The sequence below is a fragment of the Arachis ipaensis genome, chromosome B09, assembly GCF_000816755.2.
Source record: "Arachis ipaensis cultivar K30076 chromosome B09, Araip1.1, whole genome shotgun sequence".
Classification (NCBI taxonomy): Eukaryota; Viridiplantae; Streptophyta; class Magnoliopsida; order Fabales; family Fabaceae; genus Arachis; species Arachis ipaensis.
The window spans coordinates 105,463,494-105,472,108 of record NC_029793.2 but is presented as its reverse complement, the minus strand read 5'-3'; the positions used below and the strand labels follow the sequence as shown (position 1 = coordinate 105,472,108).

Below are 8,615 nucleotides of genomic sequence, written 5' to 3'. Positions count from 1 at the left end.
TTCTTGAAGCAAGAAAAAGCAGCAAAGAACTTGCAGAAAAAAAAAAATATAATAGAAAGAAAAAGAAAAGCAAGCAGAAAAAGCCAAAAGCTCTTAAAACCAAAAGGCAAGGGTAAATAAAAAGGATCCCAAGGCTTTGAGCATCAGTAGATAGGAGGGCCTAAGGGATAAAATCCTGGCCTAAGCGGCTAAACCAGGCTGTCCCTAGCCATGTGCTTGTGGCGTGAAGGTGTCAAGTGAAAACTTGAGACTGAGCGGTTAAAGTCAAGGTCCAAAGCAAAAAGAAGAGTGTGCTTAAGAACCCTGGACACCTCTAATTGGGGACTTTAGCAAAGCTGAGTCACAATCTAAAAGGGTTCACCCAATTATGTGTCTGTGGCATTTATGTATCCGGTGGTAATACTGGAAAACAAAGTGCTTAGGGCCACGGCCAAGACTCATAAAGTAGTTGTGTTCAAGAATCATCATACTGAAATAGGAGAATCAATAACACTATCTGAATTCTAAGTTCCTATAGCTGCTAATCACTCTGAGCTTCAATGGATAAAGTGAGATGCCAAAATTGTTCGGAAGCAAAAAGCTACTAGTCCCGCTCATCTAATTAGAATCTGAGCTTCACTCAAAAACTCCGAGATATTATTGCTTCTTGACTTATTAGTCTTCTATTTTATTTGTCTAGTTGCTTGAGGACAAGCAACAGTTCAAGTTTGGTGTTGTGATGAGCGGATATTTTATACGCTTTTTGGGGGTAATTTCATATAGATTTTAGTATATTTTAGTTAGTTTTTAGTTTATTCTCATTAGTTTCTAGGCAAAATTCATATTTCTGGACTTTACTATGAGTTTGTGTGTTTTTCTGTGATTTCATGTATTTTCTGGCTGAAATTGAGGGAGCTGAGCAAAAATCTGATTCAGGCTGAAAAAGGACTGCTGATGCTGTTGGATTCTGACCTCTCTGCACTCAAAATGGAATTTCTGGAGCTACAAGAGTCCAAATGGCGCTCTTCCAATTGTGTTGGAAAGTAAACATCCAGGGCTTTTCAGCGATATATAATAGTTCATACTTTGCTCAAGGATAGATGATGTAAACTGGCGTTCAACGCCAGTTCCATGCTGCTGTCTGGCGTCCAGCGCCAGAAACAAGTTACAAAGTGGAGTACAACGCCAGAAACAGGTTACAACCTGGCGTTGAACGCCCAAAACAGCCCAGGCACGTGAGAAGCTTTAGTCTCAGCCCCAACACACACCAAGTGGGCCCCAGAAGTGGATTTCTGCACTATCTGTCATAGTCTACTCATTTTCTGTAAACCTAGGTTACCAGTTTAGTATTTAAACAACTTTTAGATATTTATTTTGTATCTCATGACATTTTATATTTGAATTTTGTACTCTTTGACGGCATGAGTCTTTAAACTCCATTGTTGGGGGTGAGGAGCTCTGCTGTGTCCTGATGAATTAATGCAAGTAATTCTGTTTTCCATTCAAACATGCGTGTTCCTATCTAAGATATCCATTCACGCCTAACTATGGAGAAGGTGATGATCAGTGACACTCATCACCTTCCTCACTCCATGAACGTGTGTCTGACAATCACCTCCATTCTACATCAAATTGAATGAATATCTCTTAGATTCCTTAATCAGAATCTCCGTAGTATAAGCTAGAATCCATTGAGTGACAGCGCACCTGGACCATTTTCACTGAAAGGAAGGATGGTAGCCATTGACAATGGTGATCCTCCAACATACAGCTTGCCATAGGAGGGACGTGCGTGTGTGAAGAAGAAGATAGGGAGAAAGCAGAGACTCAAAGGACGAAGCATCTCCAAAACTCCAACATATTCTCCATTACTGCACAACAAGTATTTAATTCGCACTCCTTTATTTTCTACAATTTGAACTGATAAACATAATTGACTTTCTGACTAAGATTTACAAGATAACCATAGATTGCTTCAAACCAACAATCTCCGTGGGATTCGACCCTTACTCACGTAAGGTATTACTTGGACGACCCAGTGCACTTGCTGGTTAGTGGTACGAGTTGTGAAAAGTGTGATCCACAATTCGTGCACCACTGGCTAACGTCGTGCTAGTCAAAAAAGCTAATGGGAAGTGGCGGATGTGTGTCAACTACACAGACCTGAATAAATCCTATCCAAAAGACGCTTTCCCCTACCAAATTTTGACGGGCTGGTAGACGCTGCATCCGGCCACCAGTATCTCAGCTTCATGGACGCATATTCCAGATATAACCAGATACCCATGCACCGACCTGACGAGGAGAAAATGGCCTTCATCACTCCCGACGGCACTGGTGCACGAAATCACAATCACACTTTTGCAATTCTGTACAGCTAACCAGCAAGAGCACTGGGTCGTCCAAATAATACCTTACGTGAGTAAGGGTCGATCCCACGGAGATTGTCGGCTTGAAGCAAGCTATGGTTATCTTGTAACTCTTAGTCAGGATATCAATAATAATTCTCAGTTTTAATTGGAGTAAGTAAAAGAACATGGATTAAATGATACCTGTTATGCAGTAATGGAGAACAGGTTGAGGTTTTGGAGATGCTCTGTCTTCTGAATCTCTGTTTTTCTACTGTCTTCTTCTTCATGCACGCAAGTCTCCTTCCATGGCAAGCTGTATGTTGGTGGATCACCGTTGTCAATGGCTACCATCCGTCCTCTTAGTGAAAATGGTCCAGCTACGGGTTTCGTAGGGCTAATCATCTGTCGGTTCTCACTAGTGTTGGAATAAGATCCATTGATCCTTTTGCACACTGTCACTGCGCCCAACATTTGTGAGTTTGAAGCTCGTCACAGTCATCCCTTCCCGGATCCTACTCGGAATACCACAGACAAGGTTTAGACTTTTTGGATCTCAAGAATGCTGCCAATTGATTCTAGCTTATACCATGAAGACTCTGATCTCATAGATTTGAATGCTCTGTTGTCAGGAGAGACAATCAAACTCGTGAACCAGGAACCAAAGAAATACACACTCAATCTAAGGTAGAACGGAAGTGGTTGTCAGGCACGCGTTCATAGGTTGAGAATGGTGATGAGTGTCACGGATCATCACATTCATCATGTTGAAGTGCAAGTGAATATCTTAGAATAGAAACAAGCGTGATTGAATGGAAAACATTAGTAATTGCATTAATCCATCGAGACACAACAAAGCTCTTTACCCCCAACCATGGAGTTTAGAGACTCATGCCGTAGACGATACAAAATTCAGATGTAAAAATGTCATGAGGTACAAAATGAATCTCTAAAAGTGGTTTTTATAATAAACCAGTGACCTAGGTTTACAGAGAATGAGTAAGCTAAGATAGATAGTGCAGAAATCCACTTCCGGGGCCCACTTGGTGTGTGTTTGGGTTGAGCATTGAAGCTTTCACGTGCATAGACTATTCCTGGCGTTAAACTTCAGCTTTTGTGCCAGTTTGGGTGTTTAACTCCAACTTTTATGCCAGTTCTGGCGTTTAACGCCAGAAAAGGGTAGAAAATTGGCATTTAGACGCCAGTTTGCGTTATCAAAACTTGGAAAAAGTATGGATTATTATATATTGCTGGAAAGCCCAAGATGTATACTTTTCAACACAATTGAGATCGCGCCAATTGGGCTTCTGTAGCTCTAGAAAATCTATTTCGAGTGCAGGAAAGTCAGAATCCAACAGCATCTGCAGTCCTTTCTCAGCCTCTGAATCAGATTTTTGCTCAGGTCCCTCAATTTTAGCCAGAAAATACAGAAAAATACACAAACTCATAGTAAAGTCCAGAAATGTGATTTTTGCATAAAAACTAATAAAAATATAATAAAAAGTAACTAAAACATACTAAAAACTACATGAAAATATCACCAAAAAGCAAATAAAGTATCCCCTCATTACAACACCAAACTTAATTGCTTGTCCTCAAGCAACTAGATAAATAAAATAGGATAAAAAGAGGATCAAGTTGCAATAGAATCCTGAGAGCAAAACTCCCCAAGGGTTTCGACAAACCTACAGACATGAAGTACAACGGAACCAAGGACCTCTAGGAACACCTAACAGCCTCCGAAGGCAGAATGAATCTAGAAGGGGCCCCCGACGTGGTTCGATGCAGAGCCTTCCCAGTAACCCTAGCTGGACCTGCGATTAAATGGTTCAACGCCCTTCCCAACGGATCCATAGCCGGCTTTCCCGATATCTCGCGGAAATTCATGGCCCAGTTCACCACCAGAATCACCAAAGCCAAATATCCCATCAGCTTATTGGGAGTTACCCAGAGGCAAGACGAGTGCACGAGAAAATACCTTGACTGATTCAACGACGAGTGCTTGATGGTAGACGGACTCACGGACTCAGTCGCAAGCCTCTGCCTAACCAATGGACTCATGAATGAAGACTTCCGGAAGCACCTCACCACCAAATTGGTATGGACCATGCACAAAATCCAGGGCATCGCCAAAGAGTACATAAACGACAAAGAGGTAAGCCAAGTCATAGCCGCCAATAAACGGCAGCACGGCAACGTACAGCACGGCACCGTGGCACCTCGACACATCCCCCCACCAAGAGAAAACCCGAAGAAACATGCCAAATCAGCAAACATAAACTGACCTCCCAGAGAAAAATTCTCTAACTACACCCCCTAACAGCCTCGATCACCGAGATATAGCACCAAATAGCAGACCGAGGTATCCTCCCGAAGGCCCGACAACTCCAAGAAAGAACCAGTGGCAACAAAACCCTATACTGTGACTACCACCGAGGTTATGGACATAGGACACAAGACTGTTTTGACCTAAAGGACAGTCTCGAACAAGCAATAAGAGACGACAAACTCCCCGAGTTCGCCATGATTATCAGAGAACCTAAACGTGCAGAAAGTGACAGATCACCAGAAAGAGAAGGACGTAACCCGAGAACGTAGAGACAACCCCCAGGGAAAGCCCAGAGATAGACCCGACCATAATCGTAAATGTCATCACAGGCAAAGACACCCCGGATAAATCGAAATCAGCACTCAAGAAGGATCTCAAAGTCCTAGCAGTCAGAAACCAAACACCGACCACCACCACCGGTAGGGCGGTAACGTTCTCCCCCGAAGATTGCCAACACGGCATCTCGGCAAAAGACGCCCCCTTTGTCATCTCGGCAAAGATCGGAACCGGGCTAGTTAGAAGAATATTGGTGGATACGGGAGCAGACTCTAACATCCTTTTCAGAAGAGCCTTCGACAAACTTGGACTCCGCAATGACAATCTACAGACATACCGCAACAGAGTCACTGGGCTCGGAGACAACTTTCTCAAACCAGACGGTTCCAGCGTCCTCCCCTCACCATAGGGACGGGAAACCAAAGAAAGACAATCCTATCCGATTTCGTGGTCCTCAAAGACTCCATCGCCTACAACGTCATCCTTAGAAGTAAAACAATCAACGACTTCTCCGCCGTCATCTTCACTAAATACCTTCTCATGAAGTTCACAGCAGAAGACGGCTCCATCGGAACCATCCACGGAGACCGGGAGATCGCAGTAGAATGCGACAACGCCAGCCTATCCCTGCGAAAAAAATCCCGCAACGTGGTCGGCATATTCTTAGCTGACCTGGATGCCCGACAAGACGGACAACCTAGGCCGGTACCAGAAGGGGACATGGAGAAATTGCAAATAGGGCAAGCCAAAGAAGAATACACTTTCATTAATAAGAACCTCCCATACGATCTTAAAGAGGATCTCTCACGACTCCTAAGACAAAGCAGAGACTTGTTTGCATTCACACCTGCCGATATGCCAGGAATAGATCCCGACCTAATGTTTCACCGACTAGCCGTAGACCCCAAGGCTAAACATGTGGCACAGAGGAGACGAAAATTGTCTCCCGATCGAGCAGCCGAGGTTAGAAAACAGGTTAAAGCCCTCCTCGAAGCGGGCTTTATCAGGGAACTGCCCTATACAACCTGGCTGGCTAACGTCGTGCTAGTCAAAAAAGCTAATGGGAAGTGGCGGATGTGTGTCGACTACACAGACCTGAATAAATCCTGTCCAAAAGACGCTTTCCTCTACCAAATATTGACGGGCTGGTAGACGCCGCATCCGGCCACAAGTATCCCAGCTTCATGGACGCATATTCCGGATATAACCAGATACCCATGCACCGACCTGACGAGGAGAAAATGGCCTTCATCACTCCCGACGGCACTGGTGCACGAAATCACAATCACACTTTTGCAATTCCGCACAGCTAACCAGCAAGTGCACTGGGTCGTCCAAATAATACCTTACGTGAGTAAGGGTCGATCCCACGGAGATTGTCGGCTTGAAGCAAGCTATGGTTATCTTGTAACTCTTAGTCAGGATATCAATAATAATTCTCAGTTTTAATTGGAGTAAGTAAAAGAACATGGATTAAATGATACTTGTTATGCAGTAATAGAGAACATGTTGAGGTTTTGGAGATGCTTTGTCTTCTGAATCTCTGTTTTCCTACTGTCTTCTTCTTCATGCACGCAAGGCTCCTTCCATGGTAAGCTGTATGTTGGTGGATCACCGTTGTCAATGGCTACCATCCGTCCTCTTAGTGAAAATGGTCCAGCTACGGGTTTCGTAGGGCTAATCATCTGTCGGTTCTTACTAGTGTTGGAATAAGATCCATTGATCTTTTTGCACACTGTTACTGCGCCCAACATTTGTGAGTTTGAAGCTCGTCACAGTCATCCCTTCCCAGATCCTACTCGGAATACCACAGAAAAGGTTTAGACTTTCCGGATCTCAAGAATGCTGCCAGTTAATTCTAGCTTATACCATGAAGACTCTGATCTCATAGATTTGAATGCTCTGTTGTCAGGAGAGACAATCAAACTCGTGAACCAGGAACCAAAGAGATACACACGCAATCTAAGGTAGAACAGAAGTGGTTGTCAGGCACGCGTTCATAGGTTGAGAATGGTGATGAGTGTCACGGATCATCACATTCATCATGTTGAAGTGCGAGTGAATATCTTAGAATAGAAACAAGCGTGATTGAATGGAAAACAGTAGTAATTGCATTAATCCATCGAGACATAGTAGAGCTCTTTACCCCCAACCATGGAGTTTAGAGACTCATGCCGTAGACGATACAAAATTCAGATGTAAAAATGTCATGAGGTACAAAATGAATCTCTAAAAGTGGTTTTTATAATAAACCAGTGACCTAGGTTTACAGAGAATGAGTAAGCTAAGATAGATAGTGCATAAATCCACTTCCGGGGCCCACTTGGTGTGTGTTTGTGCTGAGCATTGAAGCTTTCACGTGCATAGACTATTCCTGGTGTTAAACTTCAGCTTTTGTGCCAGTTTTGGCGTTTAACTCCAACTTTTATGCCAGTTCTGGCGTTTAACGCCAGAAAAGGGTAGAAAATTGGCGTTTAGACGCCAGTTTGTGTTATCAAAACTCGGGAAAAGTATGAACTATTATATATTGCTGGAAAGCCCAAGATGTCTACTTTCCGACGCAATTGAGATCGCACCAATTGGGCTTCTGTAGCTCAAGAAAATCTATTTCGAGTGCAGGGAAGTCAGAATCCAACAGCATCTGCAGTCCTTTCTCAGCCTCTGAATCAGATTTTTGCTCAGGTCCCTCAATTGTAGCCAGAAAATACCTGAAATTACAGAAAAACATACAAACTCATAGTAAAGTCTAGAAATGTGATTTTTGCATAAAAACTAATAAAAATATAATAAAAAGTAACTAAAACATACTAAAAACTACATGAAAATATCACCAAAAAGCGAATAAAATATCCCCTCATAACAACACCAAACTTAATTGCTTGTCCTCAAGCAACTAGATAAATAAAATAGGATAAAAAGAGGATCAAGTTGCAATAGAATCCCAGTGTTTTAAGTGAAGCTCAAATTCTAATCAGATGAGCGGGGCTAGTAGCTTTTTGTTTCTGAATAGTTTTGGCATCTCACTTTATCCTTTGAAGTTCAGAATGATTGGCATCTATAGGAACTCAGAATTCAGATAGTGTTATTGATTCTCCTAGTTTAATATGTTGATTCTTGAACACAGCTACTTTATGAGTCTTGGCTGTGACCCTAAGCATCTTGTTTTCCAGTAATACTATAGGATACATAAATGCCACAGACACATAACTGGGTGAACCTTTTCAGATTGTGACTCAGCTTTGCTAAAGTCCCCAGTTAGAGGTGTCCAGAGTTCTTAAGCACACTCTGTTGCTTTGGATCACGACTTTAACCACTCAGTCTCAAGATTTTCACTTGGACCTGCTTGCCACAAGCACATGGTTAGGGACAGCTTGATTCAGCCGCTTAGGCCAGGATTTTATGCCTTTAAGCCCTCCTATCCATTAATGCTCAAAGCCTTGGATCCTTTTTACCCTTGCCTTTTGGTTAAAGGGGCTATTGGCTTTTTCTGCTTGCTTTTTCTTTTATTTATCTCTTTTTTTTTGCAAGCTTTGTTCTTCACTGCTTTTTCTTGCTTCAAGGATCAATTTCATGATTTTTAAGATTATCAATAACATTTCTCTTTTTTCATCATTCTTTCAAGAGCCAACAATTTTAACATTCATAAACTTCACTATAAAAAATATGCACTGTTCAAGCATTCA

At 42.5% G+C, this 8,615-nt stretch overlaps 1 long non-coding RNA gene across 1 annotated transcript in view; it reads right to left on the bottom strand.

Annotated features, from left to right (window-relative positions):
- The window catches only part of LOC107615740, a 23,204-nt gene extending 19,325 nt beyond the window's left edge, over positions 1-3,879 (bottom strand). Inside the window, exon 1 of the long non-coding RNA XR_002353262.1 lies at positions 3,869-3,879. This is a non-coding gene — a long non-coding RNA (uncharacterized LOC107615740). The remainder of the gene's footprint in view (positions 1-3,868) is intronic.